The 22,836-nt window shown below is 40.3% G+C and overlaps 1 protein-coding gene and 1 long non-coding RNA gene across 3 annotated transcripts in view; one reads left to right on the top strand and one right to left on the bottom strand.

The window, feature by feature from the left end:
• Positions 1–22,836, top strand: part of LOC5571687 (longitudinals lacking protein, isoforms A/B/D/L) — a 347,874-nt gene that overhangs the window by 306,718 nt on the left and 18,320 nt on the right. The gene's annotated exons all lie outside the window — the stretch shown is intronic.
• LOC110676427 lies at positions 19,938–20,273 on the bottom strand. Its single transcript, XR_002500375.1, has 2 exons — positions 20,168–20,273; positions 19,938–20,108 (listed from the first exon to the last, which is right to left on the bottom strand). It is a non-coding gene; the product is annotated as an uncharacterized LOC110676427 (long non-coding RNA).

The following is a 22,836-nucleotide window of genomic DNA, read 5'->3' on the forward strand; positions in this document are numbered from 1 at the left end:
TGTGTCAACATTTGTAACATTCGCTGACCCACTCTCATTCTGATCAAGAAACAAAGGCGAATATTTTCCATTTTCTGCGCTATTTTTGCAACCAAAGAGATGTTCTATGAGTCAATAGATTATAATTAGGTTGTTAAAGGCTGCATTATCAATAAATATGAAAGTTATTACCAATTTTATGCAAAACATAAATCACCCGAACGACTCGATACTGTTGCAGTCTGTGAGAGTAGCTGCTCTCGAACGCTCTCGTGCCACGTACCAAACGAGAGAGTGAATGTTTACATTCATAGGACTCTCCGAATGCGATGTGCCACGAACTGCTATGGTTCGCGAACTGTAACACTCTCCGAATATGGTTCGATCGGCTTATTCTGATCGAAATCCAAACACTGGCAAAATCTTTTCTTTCGCACTCTTTCTCCACTTTTCTTCTGTTTGATTATTTCCATTTTCAATTAAACATATTCTTCCTAATAGCACATTTCAATACAGTACCAGAACAACGGCCTAACTGACAAATGTAAACAAATTTAGTTTTATTCATCTAACAGTTTATTTGATAAACTACAATCATATAATGCACAACTGTTTCTTAAAAATAACGTTTTTCACGAAATAAGTGAGAAAAACATAAAGGCGCATTTGATATTCTCTTTCGATACGAACTCTGATGTCAATTTCGCCCACCTTCCCCCCCTGCGGTAACCGGGCGCATTTGCGATTGAGTGTGGCAGCAGGGCGCATTCAAAACTGAGTGTGCAGAAGATCGATAGTGAAGAAGGTTCGTGTGAAAGAGCGTAGCAAAACGGCGAAGCTGATGATAGTCAAACCAGAAGGATGAGGTAGAAAGGCGCAATCGCTGCTGTCAAACTGAAGGAGACGAAAAACCGAGGGGCGCAACAATCCTCAATTTTGATGAACGGCGCATGATGCTTTTTTATTTATTTTAACATGTTGTTCATAATATGAAAATAAGTCAAATGGTTTGTTACAAAAGTAATATTGTAATGGATCATACAAAAATGCATCATGCGATTAAATCGATCGGAAACATAATATAAAATTGAAATTATATCCGCTGAACTTCAAACCGATTTTACTGACAATGTATTAGTGTTCACATTCGCCCTAATTCTGACTCTGTATTGATTTGTACAGAACAACATAAAGTACTTCATATCACTCCACTATTACCACGTGTTCTTTGATCAAGCGTGTATACAAGACTGACTGCTGTGCTACCGAGCGTGTGCTGGTTGCGTACCACTGCTGTGCGTTGAATCCAGAGTATAATTCGCTGTAACGAAGGTATGGTGCTGCCATCTGGAAAAAGTTTACTCTATGCGTGAAGCGTCGAAAATTTAACCCGGCAAGGTATAGGAAGTGAAATTTCAAATGCTTATATAAAATTAATTACAATAGCTATTTAAATTCTTTTCAGTACATGTTGATAGACTATTGATGGGCTACATTATAGACACATTATTTTGATTTTTATATTTTTCTTCAATATTATGCGGATTCTATAGCTAATCATAAATCTAACCCCGTACATTTAACAGAATTGAATTAAATTTAGTTTTGATTTTTTTAGAAGCATTTGAATATTGACTTCCTATGCTTTGCCATGTAAAGAAAGCGGAGCTTCACGCATAGGGTCAACTGTGGTAATTGCCTCCGTCATCGCGAATACATATGCGCTGAACGAGTAAGGCGCCCATCACCACAGCGCCAAAAAATAAACACCACAGTTCATACAGTACAAACGTTCACAATAGGGCGATATTCAAAACTGAAAAGGCAATAGATGGCTCTTTTTCAGTGGTAGTAAAAACGAAATCCTGAAGCAAAGAAAGCACCACGGAAGATGAACTAAACACAAATAGTTATGTATTCACTTTACACTTGATTTCTAATCACTACTTTTTTGATCCAGTTTCCTAACTGCAAGCAATTTAAGATTTTTATTATTTTCAATACGTTTTGACAGTTCTGCGACTACCATTCTTCCATGCGCTTGTGTTGAAAGTTTGAGAAATTTGAGAATCCAGCGTAGCGCGATCAGTGAGAGGAATACAAACATCAGTGTCGCCGCTCGGCGGCCGGTAAGAGAAACTGAATGTTCGAAAGGTTGTTGTCTGTAATTTTTGCCGCTGGCGCCAACTGTTAGCGTTTGAGAACAAAATAAACAGTCATTACCCTATTCGATCCTTTCACAAAAACTCTTCACTCTGAACACCTTCTCTATTCTGGGCCCATAACCTTTTGAAAACAGTAACCTTAACCAGCTTTTCCGGCAGAACACAACCAGGCTTCTTCCTTGCTCTTGACTTATCCTCTTTCTCCCCCTTTTAATGATCAACTACAAAAGAGAAGCGATTTTACCAACACACAAACTGAGCGTACGAGCTCTGCGGGATGAAGAGTTTACACGATTGTTTTTGGTTATTTTCATTCCCACAGTGGAGAAGAGTTTGTTTTGACAACCTCAGTGCTTAAAAGAGAAAGAGATTATTTTCTCCCTTTCTCAGTTATGGGGAGAGCACGTTTTCCCATTTCTCAGTTCGGGGAAGAGCATTTTCAGGCAGCTCTTCGTTGTCTCTTTGTAGCTCTTTGCCCAAAAGGGCAAAGAGGAAAGCCAAATCATGCTCTTGCGTTGACGGAGAAACCAACCTCAGTTCATCCCAAAAGCAATGATGATGTGTTTGCAGAGCCTCGCAGTAAGCTAGAGCTGTCAAATGGAAGATGTGCGTTTGGAAAGAGTCAACGTTTCTCGCCACTCTCTCAGCCACGGATTATTCAACCAACATCGAATGCTGGTTCATATTTGTTGTGAGCGTACGAGGTCGCTCCATCTATCAGATCAAGATGAGCAGAATAAAGCCTGAACACAACAACAGGGACATCAGCGTTTCGAGAAGAGTTACAGATTCAAATTCAAACGGTTTCGAATGAAACTATAGTTGAAACTTATTTATTCTCCGGTTATTCAAAATCACATCAATCTTGCTCATTAAAAAGGGCGATATTCAAAACTGAAAAGGCAATAGATGGCTCTTTTTCAGTGGTAGTAAAAACGAAATCCTGAAGCAAAGAAAGCACCACGGAAGATGAACTAAACACAAATAGTTATGTATTCACTTTACACTTGATTTCTAATCACTACTTTTTTGATCCAGTTTCCTAACTGCAAGCAATTTAAGATTTTTATTATTTTCAATACGTTTTGACAGTTCTGCGACTACCATTCTTCCATGCGCTTGTGTTGAAAGTTTGAGAAATTTGAGAATCCAGCGTAGCGCGATCAGTGAGAGGAATACAAACACCAGTGTCGCCGCTCGGCGGCCGGTAAGAGAAACTGAATGTTTGAAAGGTTGTTGTCTGTAATTTTTGCCGCTGGCGCCAACTGTTAGCGTTTAAGAACAAAATAAACAGTCATTACCCTATTGCACAACAATAATAAACTTACGCGCCAAACCATGACAGCAACTTACCAAAGGGGCTGCACAAGTTAATCAACATAACAACCTGTGAGGGGTCGGACACTATTCCTTCAACAGTTTATATGTTTATATGGTGATACAGTCCTACCATTTTGTATGAGGGTTGCCTCATTCCCGCCATTACCAAAGACAGAGTTTTTGACGTTTTGACTAATCCAAACACAACATCGACGCATCCTTCAACAGTCGAGAGCTGTCCTGGCTACGTCCTTGCAAATGCTACACGGTAGTTTGCGAATACCCTTTAATGGGTAAAAATTCACCCATTTCCGCTAGAAGTGCCCCGGCGAGGCCTCGAGGAGATCTCGAGAGTGTGCTATTTATAAATGGGTGAATTTTTACCCATTAAAGGGTATTCGCAAACTACCGTGTAGCATTTGCAAGGACGTAGCCAGGACATCGATTCGTAAACTACACGCAAACAAATTTTGTTGTATAATCTACTGAATCCATGGTATAATTAAGAACTGCACCAACGATTTTCAACCGACTACAAAAATCTGTTAACTTTACTATAATCTGGTACAAATCACTGAGCAGTGCAGTAAATGTGACAATGTCCATAGTAGTATCCACTACAAAGCATTGTATTTCAATCCATGACACCCACCGTACATCACAGTGTGGTCAAAAGTATAATGCTAAACTGGTCAAATCGAAAATGTTTCTGGTCATAAATACTGCAACTGTGGTTAAATAAACCGAAGATATTTTCTTGTGCAGTGATGTTGACTATGTTTTGGTAGAGTTAACAGATTAATGTAGTCGGTTGAAAATCGTTGGTGCAGTTCTTAATTTTACCATGGATTCAGTAGTTTCTACCATAAAATTCATTTCAGTGTACCGTGATGGAAAATTCTGGATAAACATTTCAAACATACCAATAGGGCGATATTTAAAACTGAAAAGGCAATAGGCCTATTCACATGACGTTCCAAAACAGCTGATCGGGAAGCTCTTTGACAGTTTTTCTATGAAAATGACAGCCTCGTGTATGCACCGGTCCTCCACCGATGTAAACAAATGCATAGACGAACCTGTCACATGAAAAGGCCTACGCGGTCGTTTGCGAATACCCTTTAATAGGGCGATATTCAAAACTGAAAAGGCAATAGATGGCTCTTTTTCAGTGGTAGTAAAAACGAAATCCTGAAGCAAAGAAAGCACCACGGAAGATGAACTAAACACTAATAGTTATGTATTCACTTTACACTTGATTTCTAATCACTACTTTTTTGATCCAGTTTCCTAACTGCAAGCAATTTAAGATTTTTATTATTTTCAATACGTTTTGACAGTTTTGCGACTACCATTCTTCCATGCGCTTGTGTTGAAAGTTTGAGAAATTTGAGAATCCAGCGTAGCGCGATCAGTGAGAGGAATACAAACATCAGTGTCGCCGCTCGGCGGCCGGTAAGAGAAACTGAATGTTCGAAAGGTTGTTGTCTGTAATTTTTGCCGCTGGCGCCAACTGTTAGCGTTTGAGAACAAAATAAACAGTCATTACCCTATTGCCCGGAATGAAGTAAACTGTTTTTTCATCCATTTATGGTTTCACAAAGAGTTTTCAACAATGGGTGTTTTTTTACTCTTTTTGAGTTTTTAAATTCCCCCATGTTTTGACAGATCGGTACGCTATTCAACAATGGGTATTTTTTCACCCATTAAAGGGTATAGGCCTTTTCATGTGACAGATCCGTCTATGCATTTGTTTACATCGGTGGAGGACCGGTGCTAACACGAGCATGTCATTTTCATAGAAGAACTGTCAAAGTGCTTCCCGATCAGCTGATTTGAGACAGGCCCATGGCACGGGACGACTTTTAGCGTAGTAAACATCTCCATGTGTTTACTCATTTTCGGATAATTTGAATCGAGAGTGCAATCAGAATGCGAAGTTTTGTTTAATGTTTATGATCCATAATCAAGCAAGTGTCGCAATCAAATCTCGCCTAACTTTTCAAAAGGACCTAAGTAACAAATTAAAAAAAATGAGTTTATCCGTGCAAATGATAACATTTTCAGTAATGAACAATATATAAAACACTCATCCACATCAGAATCCATTGATTGAACTAAAATAAAAATGAATAAAACGTCTAATGTTCAATTTCAAGATTCAAGCCCTTGAACTGTTATATAGGACGTTTGATTTTCAGAAGCCCCAATTCGTCTGAAGTACACCAATCATCAAAACAATACAAAGTTGTACTTTGGACGTTTGAATAACTTTTCATATATTGGTATTTCTAGCTTACGTTTAGGGTTACATGACGCATGATATTCACAGCTGCAAACAAAAGGACAGCAGTGAACAATTTCTACTCACATGCTATTCAGTTAAGCTATCAGTACACACTTTGTCAAGTGTGCAAATATTTGGCTATTTGACGTTTCAGACGTTTGCCTATTGTTTGCCAAAGGTCACTACACGGTGGACAAACATTTGACAAACTCTTATTTGTCCATGTTTGCCACTCGAGAACTGAACGGAGTTGCAAAGTTGACCAAATAAAACTTGTTTTGGCATACTTTTGCAATATATATTTCCTCATATCTTCAAGTATTGGCTATTACAAAGTTAGACAAATATTTGCACATCAATGTTTGTGCAAATATATTTGGTCAGTACACATATGACAAATAAATTTGTCAAAATTTGGCAAATATTTGCAAGTTTGGCAAAATGTGTACTGATAGCTTTAGTTTTTCTAATATGTGATAAAAAAAATCAAATAAATCATACGATGCTTTTAAAGATCTGAAACCAATGGATGAATCGTTTGGAACAACACACGGTTTCACTTTAGCGGCACATCGAAGATAGGATAGATTGTGGTACCGTAAAAAATTCTGTTAAATTTTGGTGCTCTAAAAAATCGTTCACCTTACTGTGGCACATTGTTACACAGTGAGGGGTCATTCCAATATGACGTCCATCGTTTGGGGAGAGGGATCTACTAAATCGTGACAATGCATGCATGAGGTATTGGAAATGCGTGACAGAGGGGGAGGGGGCTCTAGAAATCCCGAATAATGATGGACGTCATATTTTAATCTTCCCTGAGGAGCTTTGGTGCGTCATTAACAACAGGTAGGAACTCTAGAGAATAGTTGTCATACGTTAGAGACTGCTGAGTGACTAATCTTTTGACCGAAAGAATAACAATATGCTTCTTACTGCGAAGTTATAGACAATCTAATGGAGACAAATCCCCCATGCGAAAAATAATTAATGTGCCAAAGTAGGTCTTCACACTTTCATGGTTTAAAGAGTAAATCCACATAATAAATAACTTACCAGCCTCACGTCACCAAACAAAGTATACAGCACTGCTTGATTGCCGCCAAACACCAGCTATTCTTCCGTTGACGTCTTCACCATTAATCAACAGGATCCCAAGAACTTCCACTCCGGTTATCACACAGGCTTGCCGATCACTAATTTGTTCTACAATCTTGGGGCCTGTCCATAAATTTCATAACGCTGAAGAGGGTGGGTGGATGTTTTAAAAATGTTACAGCCCTTACAAAATTTATAAAATATTCATACAAAAAGCGTTACGAGGGGGTGGGTGGGTATCAAAAATGACCATTTTTGGCGTTATGAAATTTATGAATGAACCCTTGTCTCCTACGGTGTAAGTAAACTTACTGAATAGTTTCCAGCCACCGCCGAAAAACGTTTTCCAGTCTCTATTTCAATATCGAAAGTATTGACTGGTTCACCGGTGTCCCACTCCGGATATGTTTTCCAGAAAGGCACTAGCACTCTTGTTTCGCTTTTCCGCTCCCCGGGTTCAGTCCATGCACAATCGCACCGTGATCCTTGAACGCAAACGAATGACCGATGTAACATTTTCAACTGTTTTGTTTACCACTGTGACTTTCAACCTAGCCCCCAACACGCGATGCAGCAAACGTCTTATATAACAGTGTAACACATCAAATCCGAAATTGGAGATTGGACGTTTCAATTAATAGTAATTTTGTAGATTCTAACATCGTAGAATCAGCAGGACTATGACAAAAGTAGCCAACTGCGTACTGGTATGTTACATATGTAATGCAGAATAATTTATCTGGAATAACAATATTACCATACTCATATTTATTTGAAATAGTATTGTGCTCTGCAAGATAAATCCACGTAATGCGATTATCTGAAAATGTCGATATACCGTCGCAGTGATAATGAATATCAATAAATGTTACAGATTTAGCAAATTTGAATCATTTGTGTCCTTGAAGCACGAAAAAATCCAAGCCTACTTGAATTTTGACGTTGCGTTTGAATTGCGCGCATATCTTCTGCGCGTTACCGCCGCCGCTGGATGTGGATTTAATATAAGCGCCGCAATAAAGAGAAGCAAAAGGTCCTATTTCCGATTTCGCATTTGGAAGGTTACACTACTATATAAGACGTTTGCAGCGTCGCCGCATCGAGAGTTGAAAGTGACAGTCGTAAACAAAACAGTAGAAAACTGCACATCGGTCATTCGTTCGCGTTGAAGGATTACGAGAATCACCCGGAGGAGCGATAATTAAGTGCTGGACTGGCTGAAAAATGTTTTCTGTTTGGCGGACTACCGGTGAATCGGTTGGTACTGAGCTTTTTACTATGGAGGAGTAGCTGAAGGTGCCGTATCAACAATCTAAAGCGATCTTGAGCCAGTGAAGAATTGATGTTGGTGGAGTGGATCGTGATTGATCTTCAGCATCTTCAGCTGACAAGGTGACACAAAACAAGAGGCGATTGTTTTCACTATTTTCACGCGCGTTTTGAACTGCCATGGAACCATTTTGTGTTGTGGTTTTACAATGGATTGCCCCTGATGCCGACCCTGTTAAGTGTTCACCCCTGGTAGTCATCGTCATCGACCGACCAACGGCGCGCCAAAAGTGCGCGCGAACGAAGAGAGAAGAAAGCGAAGAAAACATTTTTTTTCATTCCACCATTGTTAACCGACCGAAGTAGAAGTAAATTACAAGTTCAGTTTTGTTTCGTAAAGTGTCCGTGTGTTAATTCATTTCTTCCCAATTCCCTACGTGATTTCCACTGCGCGTGTGTCCTCTGCCGCCCTCAGGTTAGGGGCCCAGAAAGTGAGATTGCGGAAGAACGAGAATTTTGCGGAAAAGTGCGAGTTTTCCCGGTTCGGTTGTGATTGCGTCGGTCGCGGTTGTGCGTGCCGGCAAGATGGCGGATGCGAATAAATTTTCGTTCGCGAAGCTGAACAACAGCAATTGGCAGTGTTGGAAATTTCGCATGGAGATGCTACTCATGCGAGAAGAACTCTGGTACGTGGTTTCGGAGGAAAAACCAGAGGAACCGACTGATGCATGGAAGAAGGACGATCAAAAGGCCCGTGCTACGATCGGCCTATGCATTGAAGAAAGTCAGTACAGTTTTGTGAAAAGTGCTAACTCGGCGAAATTGTATTGGAACAATTTGCGCGAATATCATGAGAAGACGACTGTTACATCGCGAGTGTCTTTGCTGAAAAAGTTGTGCAATTTGAACCTCGCAGAGAGTGGTGATTTGGAAAGCCACCTGATTGAAATTGAAGGGTTATTCGACAAGCTAACGATGGCTGGTCAAGAGTTGCAGGAATCATTGAGAGTCGCCATGATTTTGCGCAGTTTGCCGGATTCCTACGGCGGCTTGGTGACGGCATTAGAGAGCCGCCCCGACGCGGATCTCACAATGCAATTAGTGAAATCCAAGTTGCTCGATGAGTATGAGCGAAGAAAAGAACGATCTGGTGATTCAAGTGGTGCAAAGGCGATGAAAAGTGCTACAAAGCCGTGGCACAAGCCCGGTTCTAAAAGTGATTCCGAAAAAGTGTGCTATCATTGCAAGAAGCCGGGGCATTTCCAGCGAAATTGCCGCTTGCTTGCAAAGCAGCAAAGTGATGGGAACAAGAAGAAGAACGAAGTGAAGCCGAACGCCAAGCAGGCGAAAGATGAATGTAGTGGTGTGTGTTTCATGGCAAGTGGTGAGCACAACGATGCGTGGTACATTGACAGTGGTGCTAGCTGCCATATGACGAACGACAAAAACTTTTTTTCGTCGCTTTCTATGAAAGTTGGTGCGAATGTGATTCTGGCGGATGGCAAAGTTGCCGAAACTGCTGGTTGTGGGGAGGGAGTAGTGCATGGCGTCGATGGAGAGGGTAAAGTGATTGAAGTGAAGCTGAAAAATGTGCTCTACGTGCCATCACTAACGAGTGGATTGATCTCTGTCGATCGATTGACCTCCAGAGGATGCATGGTCGTTTTCCGGATGAACGGCTGTGAAGTTCAGGACGCAACTGGTAAGGTGCTGGTCGTCGGAGAGCGATCCGGCTGCTTGTATCGTTTGAAGCTGGCGGAAACCTCAAATCAAGTTCAAGGTAAGGTACACCATTTAAATTGTCAGCATCAATGGCACCGACGTCTTGGGCATCGCGACCCCACAGTGATTTCAAGAATCAACAATGAGAACCTGGGTGTGGGTTTGAATGTTAGCGATTGTGGTATTCGCCAGACATGTGAGCCGTGCTTGGAAGGGAAATTAGCTCGTAATCCCATTCCCAAAACGGCGGAAAGGAAATCGACGAAGATTTTGGATCTGGTGCACACCGATCTGTGCGGACCGATGCGTACGACAACACCCGGGGGAAAGAGGTTTCTTATGACCATGATAGACGACTTTAGCCGTTTTACAGTTGTTTATTTTTTGGAGAAAAAGTCCGACGCCATACAGCGAATCAAGGAATATGTCCGATACGTGGAAAATTTGTTCGGTCGGAAACCAAGAGTTATTCGATCGGATGGAGGGGGAGAATACGCGAACAACGAGTTACGAGCGTTTTTTGCAGCAGAAGGAATTAAAGCTCAGTACACTACGGCGTACACCCCTCAGCAGAACGGTGTGGCAGAGAGGAAAAACCGTTCTTTGCAGGAGATGGCGACGACGATGCTGCTCGATGCTGGCTTAGCTAAGCGGTATTGGGGCGAGGCAGTGCTGACGGCTGCATATCTTCAAAACAGGCTACCGTCGCGTTCTGTCGATACCACCCCGTATCAAAAGTGGTATGGTCGGAAACCGGAGTTAGGGCATTTGAAGGTGTATGGATGTCCAGCGTACGTTCACATCCCGGACGTGAAGAGAGGGAAATTCGAAAGGAAGGCGAATAAATTGCGATTCATCGGATACTCAGATGAACACAAAGGGTACAGGTTCGTCGATACGGAGACCGATAGAGTGACAATCAGCCGCGACGCCAGATTTCTAGAAATGGATGACGGGTCATACCAGGAGCAGAAAAATGAAGATTCCACGAATGGCGACAATGAGTGGTGCTTCGTACCGGAGCCGAAACCAGCGAAGAAGAATGAAGAAGAGCTACCGGAAGATTCCGGAGAAGAAGTAGCGGATGAGTGTGATGTGAGTGAACTCGAACAATATTTTGATGTGAGTGCTGAATCTGAAGACGATCCACTATGTGTGAAGGAGGAGCTCCAGGAAGCTTCGAGCGATGAACCGGTAGGTGTCAGGCGATCTGAGCGCCGTACTCGTGGTGTATTGCCGGACCGTATGTCCGATTTCGTAGTTGGAGTGGCAACGCATTCGGCAGAGGAGCCTACAACTTATGCGGAGGCAATGGGAAGTTCGGAGCGCGATCTTTGGAAGGATGCAATGGATTGTGAGATGCAATCACATCAGAAGATCGGAACGTGGGAGCTGATGCAACTGCCTAAAGGGAAGAAAGTCGTAGGCAGTAAGTGGGTTTATAAGGTGAAGCGAAATGAGGCAAACGAGATAGTGAGATACAAGGCGCGCATTGTGGCGCAGGGATTTACCCAGCTTTATGGTGTAGATTACTCTGAGGTGTTTTCCCCTGTGACCAAACATGCTACCCTGAGAGTCCTGCTGACATTAGCCAGCCAACAGCAACTCGTGTTGAAGCATCTGGATGTCCGAACGGCGTACCTGTATGGAGACATTGAGGAGGACATTTACATGCGCCAACCGCCCGGATATGAGGTTCGGGGAAAGGAGAAGTTTGTGTGCAAGCTCCGTAGAAGTATTTACGGGCTAAAACAGTCAGCGAGATGCTGGAACAGAAAACTATCCAGTGTATTGTCGGCTATAGGATTCAAGGCAAGTTCAGCTGATCCTTGCCTCTACGTGGCGACTAGGAACGGAGAGAAGGTTTATTTAGTCGTGTATGTCGACGATTTTTTAGTTGGATGCCGGAGCGAGAAGGAGATCAACAACGTTTATGAGGAACTCGGCAAGCATTTTGAGATCGTGTGTTTGGGAGATGTGAAGTATTTCCTAGGACTAGAAATAGGAAAGGACAACGGAGTGTACAGTTTGTGCTTGTCAAACTACATCGATAAGTTGATTGTCAAGCTAGGTTTGAAGGACGCAAAGGTAGCAAAGACCCCAATGGATCAAGGATACATCAAGGATGAGACGGAAAGCAAATCTTTTGAGGACGGAACGATGTACAGAAGTGTAGTGGGTGCACTCATGTACATTGCTGTTTGTGCACGCCCAGATATTATGACAAGTGCTGCCATCCTTGGCAGAAAGTTCAGTTCACCGACAGAAGCCGATTGGACAGCTGCCAAACGAGTAGTCCGGTACTTGAAAAGTACCAGAACATGGAAGTTACGACTAGGAGGAGCGAGTAATGACGAACTAGTTGCTTTCTCTGATTCTGATTGGGCAGGCGATAAAGGAACGCGCCGGTCAACAACCGGAATAGTAGTCTATTATGGAGGAGGAGTTGTGTCTTGGTCGAGCCGCCGGCAGGAATGCGTGACGCTATCCACGATGGAAGCGGAATACGTAGCTCTTGCTGAAACATGTCAAGAAGTGATTTGGTTGCGACGTTTGCTCGAGGATTTTGGCGTGAAGCAGGAGAATGCAACCGTTGTTAACGAAGATAACCAAGGTTGCCTAAGTTTTGCGAAGTCTGAGAGATCAACGAAGTGTTCGAAACATATCGAGACGAAACATCATTTTGTGAAAGATTTGTGTGACCAAGGAGAAGTTATTCTAAAGTATTGCCCGACGAATGAGATGAACGCAGATATACTAACGAAGCCTTTGGGGCTAGTGAAGCATTATCAGTTTACTGCTAATTTGGGATTGTTTGGAGAGAAGCAAGGGACCAACCATTGAGGAGGAGTGTTGTGGTTTTACAATGGATTGCCCCTGATGCCGACCCTGTTAAGTGTTCACCCCTGGTAGTCATCGTCATCGACCGACCAACGGCGCGCCAAAAGTGCGCGCGAACGAAGAGAGAAGAAAGCGAAGAAAACATTTTTTTTCATTCCACCATTGTTAACCGACCGAAGTAGAAGTAAATTACAAGTTCAGTTTTGTTTCGTAAAGTGTCCGTGTGTTAATTCATTTCTTCCCAATTCCCTACGTGATTTCCACTGCGCGTGTGTCCTCTGCCGCCCTCATTTTGAAGACCAACAGATTGATGGCAGATCAACGGAGTTTGTCGCGGGACGATGCTTTTCTTATGCAAGTGAGTAGAATACCAGATCGGATCGTATGTACAGTGCTTACACTTTTACGATCCATCCACTATTATGGGTTATTCACATTTTTCGCATAACTTGAATCGCATGTAGGACAGAGTGACTAATAATAATGACTAGGTAAATCATAATAGTGTTAGCACTGCATGTACATGAATATTTTTATCGGAATAAATGATCAATATTTATAAAATACAATTTACGCCATCTTCAGTCAAAGGCTTTGAAGATTGAATATAAATTACATTGAACAACGGAAACATGAAACAACAGGGCTGTCCATGAACTAAACATTTTTTTTCGTTTGAGCTAAGTGGTATTTTTTTCGTTTACTAGAGCGGAATCCAATCCGTACTTAGTAGTGCAATACACCTAGAGGATTACCGCAGCTAACCACAAAACTACAAAGCCTACATATTCACTCAAACAATCGTACAATAAAATAAATTTAAACGACCTAAATAACATCAAAGTAGATATAATGACCTATGTTAAATGTCCAATGTACATATGAGTGGGTCAAAACGTCTTATCTGATATTTTTAATGTTTTTACTGTAAATTCAACATGTAATGGTACAATATCAGTTCCCGTCATTAATGTATGGATGCTGTCTAATATTAGTGACAATAGAATGTAAAAATTTGTATCCATTTTAAAACTTTTTCAAAACACATTTTGCCAACATTCCCTCACGATTTTCTAGAGATTAGTGAAATGTTAGATAGGACTATTTGAAAAGTTACGCGAGAAATCACTGATTGCTTGCTTGGAGGCTTGCAGGATGCCTTTTAATGTTTGCTCTCCTTTCAAAACCATCGATATGTTGAATGTGCTTCAACTTATCGGCACATTATTAACTGATTTAACAATATCAAAAATTGATAATCAAACCATAGCAAACAATTAAACAAAACAATGGTCTTTATTTTCACAGTTCTTACAATTGACAGTGGGCGATATTCACTTATCGCCCGGGACATCCTGGCTACGAAGAACACTGTGTATCGATATATGGTTGTCATGGGCCTGATTTGAGACGTCATGTGAATAGGCCTACATCAGGCCCATGACAACCATATATCGATACACAGTGTTCTTCGTAGCCAGGATGTCCCGGGCGATAAGTGAATATCGCCCACTGTCATTGTAAGAACTGTGAAAATAAAGACCATTGTTTTGTTTAATTGTTTGCTATGGTTTGATTATCATTTTTTGATATTGTTAAATCAGTTAATAATGTGCCGAAAAGTTGAAGCACATTCAACATATCGATGGTTTTGGAAGGAGAGCAAACATTAAAAGGCATCCTGCAAGCCTCCAAGCAAGCAATCAGTGATTTGATTGCGACACTTGCTCGATTATGGATCATAAACATTAAACAAAACTTCGCATTCTGATTGCACTCTCGATTCAAATTATACGAAAATGAATAAACACATGGAGATGTTGACTACGCTAAAAGTCGTCCCGTGCCATGGGCCTGGCCTACATATTCGCAAACCACCGTGTACACGGTCGTTTGCGAATACCCTTTAATGGGTAAAGTCACCCATTTCCGCTAGAAGTGCCTCTCCACATTTAATGAGTAAACACGGTGTCAATGGATGGGTATTTTTTACCCTTTTTGTAAATCGCTCGCGGCATAAAAAGGGTAAAAATTTACCCTTTTTGCGATTGATAGATATAAATAATCATAACCTTAAATCATAGCTTATGAAATATATTGCTGGGCGTTTCCATATAATGCAAATAAGGGAATTTTTCCATGTAAAGTAAACATATAGAAATTAAACATTTATTTGTTCGGCTTTTATTTAAATCCATATGTTTCATACACATTCACTCATTATGATTGAAAAACAAACACAAGCCTTGACACAGAAGCCGGACGCGGCATGCACATTAAAATTTGTCCATTTTATCGGTCGAAGATCGGGAAAACGAAGCAATCTGGAATAAATTAAATAGAATTGTAATATTTCTATAAGAATATGGTATTCGTCAAAGTATTCTACTTACTTGCGGATGCTTTGCGTCCTGGAAGATAATATTTTTAATATTCGATTGCTCGAAAAGTGGTTCTTTCCGCCAACTGATGATAGTCGCCACTCTGTTTCGGGGTACGTATTTCAGACGTATGGAGCTACTACAGCGGGGATTCGCTGGTTGGAACACGACTGCTTTCCATCTAGCGAATCCGATCCGTTAGTTGGAACGACTGACAGCTGGTGAAAATGCTCCACACTAACGCATCTGGAGAGCAAATCGTCACGAAACGCACATATACATACGCATTTGTGCTATATATGGAGGCTGCAATGCGACGGTACTCAGACGTCAAAGCCAGTTTTACATTTTCTGTTGACATTTGAGTGCTTTTTAGTTGGAATATTTTCCAACCAGCGAACATCCAACCATCGAGTCATTCCATGTAGCGGACCCCCAACGAGCGAATCCCCACTGTGCTTCCTGGAGTACTCGTAAGCAACGAACTATCGCTTTGTCATCTACGGAGTATTTGTGAATCACTATGGATTTCAAAGTTATTCAAGGAGCTGAACATACTGGATAATGATACCAAAGACAAATTAAAGACCACCATGTCCCTTGCAGTTGCCCAAAATTTTATGGCTCATAAGGTAATCTAGAATGCCGTGAAAAGTGTACTGTGATCTGTCAAACTTGGGTACCTTTTGCACTAGCGAGGGACCAAATGCAGTACTAGAAGTGGTACCCAATCTGAGCCCGAGTGTGACGGACCTGATGATACCGTTGTTATATTTGAGGATAACCAGTCGGCTATTGCGATTGCTCAATCAGAGGGTCCTTCGAAGAAGCTCAAGCACACAGACGTGAAATTGCAGTTTATCAAGGAGTGTGTTATGAAGCGAAAAGTGACAATCAAGTACATGCAGAGCAGCGAGCAACCGGCGGATATGTTGACGAAAGGTCTACCTCCCGCCTCCTTCAACAAGCACTGTTCTACTTTGGGGATTAAAAAGTGATAAGTTTGAGGAGGGGTGTTGGGATCAATCTGATCACCTTTAGTTGAGTGTGTAACTTACATTACCTGAATTCATACACACCTTGAACCGTTTTTGTTAATATGTATTTTACCGTGTAATAAAACCATTCCAATCTGAAAGTCAAACTATACAGACGTGTTTGTGTTTTACTCCGCTCGTATCCCTGACTCGATCATTTCAGCTCTAATTCCTAAGAGCACATGGGCAAACACAATGACCGATTAAATGAATTGGTTGCTTTTCTCATAGTAATTCCCATATAAACTTTAAAGGGCTTGTGCAGTCTCAGTTTTCATCCAAACGAGCTCAAATTTTGGGAGGACAATCAGAAGTTGATCTAAAATCGAATGAGTAGTGTGGAGCAAAGACGATTTTTTGAACCACTCTAATGCTCATATCGATTGCATTGGTTTTGATGTTACGCGGGAATGATAGAAAACCAAACTAAAAAAAAAAATAATGATGTCCTAGTTCCCACCGTAAACATAATGTTAAGAATTCTGTTCAGCACCCTTCGAAAGGATACTGTAACTCATTCAACTTATCAACATCTGCGTAACACCGGTTCTTGTGATATAGAAGTCCGTTGATGAAGACGTTGACAAAAGAGCTTGAAGAGTTCTTATTTCTTCGAGAGAAGACGAGCAGAAATTTTATGAAAACCATAGTTAATTATAAAATGTTGCTTCCTAAGAAGTTCAACAGAGTCATCACCAATGCTGCAAAAGAACAGACGATGTCCATTCTCCATTGACTTGACATTGTTGATCTTCCAGAAGTTTGCCAAAATCGAGGGATGCTGGAAAACTATTCGATTCAGCACATCAGTTTGGTTCAATTTTTCATTTGCATTCCAAGGAACGCGTAAACAAACATTGTTTGTATGAAGATTGAACGGTTCAGAAACAAATTTGCAACCATCAATCGCTGTCTCGTTGATCACCATCAACTTCTGCTTCAACCAGTCATGGCTTTCTTGGTTTTCGGGAGAAAACCACATTCGGCCATATCTGATCCCGCAGCCACAGAATGTAGGGATCAACGAGCCAGGCGGCGTCTGGTATAGAAAAACGTTTAAATCGCTAAGTAATTCATCCTTCGAGCGTTTGTGAAAAAGCCGTTCTGAAGCTTTATCTGAAAGCGCAATGACGATCGTGAATTACTAGCATTAACTTCCGAAAGAAGAATTCGCTGGTTCTTTGCATAGTTTTTTCCCCTAGAGGAACAACTAATTGCATCACCAGTAAGTGTAGAAGAAGCAGCCACTGGTAATTCTTTGTCATCATTCTGAGTTCTCTCAAAAGCATGTTTAGTAGATGCTTTTGAGGAGGACCCGGCATGTGATTCCGAACTACCGGTATTATTACCCACAAAATCAGCCATGTTAGAGATGCTGTGTTCTATAGCACGAACGAGATGATCAGCTATCCAAGGCGTCCAAAAGAGAAAAGAAAGATCGTCTGAGTTCAGATAATCTCTTGACCCATTGGAAGTTTTAACTCGCCAACACAATTAGTTGTAATGAGAATAAGGAAGTTCTCCTGATTTGTGCTCTTGAAAACCTGAAGGGTAGCTTAGATTAATCTTCACCTTAAGCCGCTTTCAAATCATTAATCGTGTCTGTGTAATAAATTTGCATTCGCATGTGAACACAGATTCTCACAGCGATACGGTAAACCCACAAGGCGGCTCGTTTCTTTCGAATACTGTGCCAGCCAGTCATGCAAATGTATGCCGCAGTCGTACCACAAATATTCCACTGCACGCGTTTGATTTCCACACTGTATACACAGAAGAGAATTTACACGTACAAACAGTATGACCATATATCACCTCGAAACACACTACATGAACAATAAGCACACGCGGTTGAGAGTCAGAGATGTATCATTGCCATCTTAAGATGAGTGTACATGGTGAGTGTACAATAACGATGATCTAGTACTGCATCATCTCTGCCGATATGATGCAGTACTACAGTACATTCCTCTCGCTAAAAGAACATTCTCATTACGCTCATGAGAGGTTCGGAGAACGGAGTATCAATACTACCATATGTAAATTGAAATACATACATGGGAAGTTAAGTAAAACTTTTATGTATGAAAACAAAACACGACGATCAAACCACCATGAGCTACCACCGCCATGCAAATTTAGGAAATATTTTGCACAATTTTTCCTTATACACATAGTAAAATCACTGCACTGCACTAAACCCGTACTGTAATTGCACTGTATGGTAATTTAAATGCCACAAGGGCATTATGAAACGATAACGCCGATAAAATAATAAAATAAAGGGTCATCGCCAAAAGGCGTCCACTACCCATGAACACTACCACATCACTTGCCGCTGGCGCCAACTGTTAGCGTTTAAGAACGAAATAAACAGTCGTTACCCTATTGGCTTTGCAAAACGCTGTTGAGCGTAATTCATCGAATTCATCCACGGTAAAAAATAAGCACCATGCTATCAATAGTTCTGCACTTGGATTTGCACTACTGTTGAATCTTGACAAAATCAAAGTAACAGCACTTGAATTCAACGTTGCATGTTTTGATTTGAAATTAAAAAAAAAGTTAAATGTACATTTCCGCCTGACCCAGATTTGAACCACTAATCTTCAGAGTACAAGTCTAGTGTCTTACCTCGACACCAACTCGCATCTGTTGAAAGGGGTTGAATTGATCTCAATCACTTTCTACAACGAGCTGTCAATGGTTGCTTTCATAGAAAAGACATGATGTTGAAAATCAATGACTTTTCACTTCAGAATCTAGTTCTAGAAACAGTAGAACAAATCCAAGGTTAGAACCCTTCAAATAATGGTGATTGGTGTTTTGAATTGAGTCAAGTGATCAATCTATTCAATCGAACGTGCTGATTTGTTACCGTGTCTTTCACGGTACCAATGGACCAATGCACGAGTTCACTATTTTGAGGTTTGGGCGGAGCCGTATTCACGCGTTATCATGGTCACGTAAATAACACGGCGCCGCTCAAACGTCAAATAGTGAACTCGTGCATCGGTCCATACCACTATCAGGAAGAGCTAACACCAATCTTTCTGATTCAATTCACGAAAAAAAAACAGTTTACCTAATTTTTGAGTTGACTTTACCCAAAATTAAGTATATCGATTATTCTCTCAACCCAGAATCTCTCGGTATCCTCTCTCTTCCCCACCAATGTTGTCAAAAACAGAGAGAGCTGCACCTACCCAATGGGGATAGTTTGGCCCAATAAGCCAAATATGGGTAACATGCATTATTCTCAAGCTTGAGTTGAATGAACTCAATTTTGCGTAGAATCAAACCAAATTTAAGTAAATTTTTCTTATGGCTTCAAAGGCAAAGTACCTAATGGAGGCCTTGGAAATTTAGCCAAATTTGGGTTATTGGGTTCAACTACGGTTTTGATAGTAACTTTGTTTTCAAAACCAAAATATCATTCTGTCACAGTTGTTGTTATCGCAAATGAAATTCTCTGTTCTTCTGAAACACCAAATCGGTGTTGCCAAACAGGTAATTATTAATATTAATGCACAATACACGAAACATGATCGAATTGATTTTAATTCCAGGTTCACATAATAGAAATATTAGAATTAGAACGCTAGAGGCGCTGTTACATCCATACAATGGTTGTGATGGGAATGAATTAACCACAGTAGCCTTGAATTTCCATGCAGAAAATGCACTGGTACTCAAAGTGTCAAATCGATTGTTTTGTTTTGTAGTTTTGGTATCATTACGTGAGGAAAAAACTTAAACGGGCGATAAGAGGGAGTTATTTTTTTCTTTCCAACCGCATACAAATATTAGGAAAAATATTAAGATAACTGCTTAAACATTCGGAAGCCAATCAAAAAATAATAAGTTTAATCCATTTCTTTTGGTACACGCATTAGTTCTTCACAAGTGGTCAAATAGTGACAGTAAGAATCTTTTTTCTAGCAGCAGATGCAAAGAGCGGGCAGCAAACAGCTTATCGCCATCGATGACCCACTCAATCTATGTGAACCTGGAATTAAAATCAATTCGATCATGTTTCGTGTATTGTGCATTAATATTAATAATTACCTGTTTGGCAACACCGATTTGGTGTTTCAGAAGAACAGAGAATTTCATTTGCGATAACAACAACTGTGACAGAATGATATTTTGGTTTTGAAAACAAAGTTACTATGATTGAAAAATAGAAATATTAGTAGTAGAACGCTAATGGCGATGTTCTCACTAAACTGAATTAGTTTATTATCACCTTTAACTGTATCGTTTCATTGTTTGGGCGATGCCATGTTGTAGTGGATGATTTTAAAATTTGTTTGACACTTTGAGGACCGGTACTCAAGCTGTCAGTGCGTGGCAAACTAGATGTTGGTAACACGAACAGCAGCGACATTAGCATTCTTAGGTTAATGCTTCTACTGATTGAAATGAAGAAAATTTGACACTTTGAGTACCACTTCTGAAATAGGCATAGGGTGCCGGTGCCATTAGTGGACTACCTAAGCTATAAAAAATCATAACAAAATAACGGAAAGCCTTACCAGATATCTTTTGGCGTCAACAGAAAGATTTCAACCTCTACTATATGGGAAAAATATAGAAGGAGTGATAAAACTATTTTTTAACATAAAATTGCTTGAGCCACTATTGGTACACGTGTTCCAGTAGTTGCGCTAGTGCTCCAGTAGTAGACGTTCGGCAATTATGCAAGGAATTTTAAACAAAATGGTAAATTTTTACATAGGTTTAACATTTTTCCCTCGGAACAGCAACTAATATCTTTCGAATGAAGCATGAAGATCATCTCTGGGACTTTTCTTCATTTTTATACATCCATTTTAAAAACTGCTTCCATCCATTGATCCACTACTGGAACACGACGGCGACTATTGGTGCAAGGGACCAAATTTTTTACGTATACCTAATTATTCATATGACTTTTTGATACAATAAAAAGCTGAAATTTGGCAAATCGACTAATCATTGTATGGATGTAACAGCGCCTCTAGCGTTCTAATTCTAATATTTCTATTATGTGAACCTGGAATTAAAATCAATTCGATCATGTTTCGTGTATTGTGCATTAATATTAATAATTACCTGTTTGGCAACACCGATTTGGTGTTTCAGAAGAACAGAGAATTTCATTTGCGATAACAACAACTGTGACAGAATGATATTTTGGTTTTGAAAACAAAGTTACTATGATTGAAAAATAGAAATATTAGTAGTAGAACGCTAATGGCGATGTTCTCACTAAACTGAATTAGTTTATTATCACCTTTAACTGTATCGTTTCATTGTTTGGGCGATGCCATGTTGTAGTGGATGATTTTAAAATTTGTTTGACACTTTGAGAACCGGTACTCAAGCTGTCAGTGCGTGGCAAACTAGATGTTGGTAACACGAACAGCAGCGACATTAGCATTCTTAGGTTAATGCTTCTACTGATTGAAATGAAGAAAATTTGACACTTTGAGTACCACTTCTGAAATAGGCATAGGGTGCCGGTGCCATTAGTGGACTACCTAAGCTATAAAAAATCATAACAAAATAACGGAAAGCCTTACCAGATATCTTTTGGCGTCAACAGAAAGATTTCAACCTCTACTATATGGGAAAAATATAGAAGGAGTGATAAAACTATTTTTTAACATAAAATTGCTTGAGCCACTATTGGTACACGTGTTCCAGTAGTTGCGCTAGTGCTCCAGTAGTAGACGTTCGGCAATTATGCAAGGAATTTTAAACAAAATGGTAAATTTTTACATAGGTTTAACATTTTTCCCTCGGAACAGCAACTAATATCTTTCGAATGAAGCATGAAGATCATCTCTGGGACTTTTCTTCATTTTTATACATCCATTTTAAAAACTGCTTCCATCCATTGATCCACTACTGGAACACGACGGCGACTATTGGTGCAAGGGACCAAATTTTTTACGTATACCTAATTATTCATATGACTTTTTGATACAATAAAAAGCTGAAATTTGGCAAATCGACTAATCTAGAGGCGATCTATTCACCAAAAATAGCACATGTCGTTTTTATTGAAAAATGTACGACTTATTCCATAGTCCAATCTACTGGTACATTACAACCATTGGTACCGGTACCCTACTAGATGTTGGTCAGTAGAAGCATTAACCTAAGAATGCTAATGTCGCTGCTGTTCGTGTTACCAACATCTAGTTTGCCACGCACTGACAGCTTGAGTACCGGTCCTCAAAGTGTCAAACAAATTTTAAAATCATCCACTACAACATGGCATCGCCCAAACAATGAAAAGATACAGTTAAAGGTGATAATAAACTAATTCAGTTTAGTGAGAACATCGCCATTAGCGTTCTACTACTAATATTTCTATTTGTTGGTCACACGAACAGTCGCGACATTAGCATTCTAAGGCTAATGCTTCTACTGTTCACATAGATTGAGTGGGTCATCGAAATAGAAATATTAGTAGTAGAACGCTAAATGCGTTGTTGTCACAAAACTGATTTTAATTATTATTACCTTAAATTGTGGATTTCTATTCTTTGTTCAATACCATATCGTTGTTTTGGTTTCTAAAATTAATCTGACACTTTGAGGCCTGGTACTCAAGCTGTCAGTTCGTGGCAAACTAGATGTTGGTAACACGAACAGCAGCGACATTAGCATTCTTAGGTTAATGCTTCTACTGTCATCGATGGCGATAAGTAGAGTGCCTGTAAACAAGAGTGACGTCATGTTCC

Source organism: Aedes aegypti, chromosome 2 (genome assembly GCF_002204515.2).
Source record: "Aedes aegypti strain LVP_AGWG chromosome 2, AaegL5.0 Primary Assembly, whole genome shotgun sequence".
Lineage (NCBI taxonomy): Eukaryota > Metazoa > Arthropoda > Insecta > Diptera > Culicidae > Aedes > Aedes aegypti.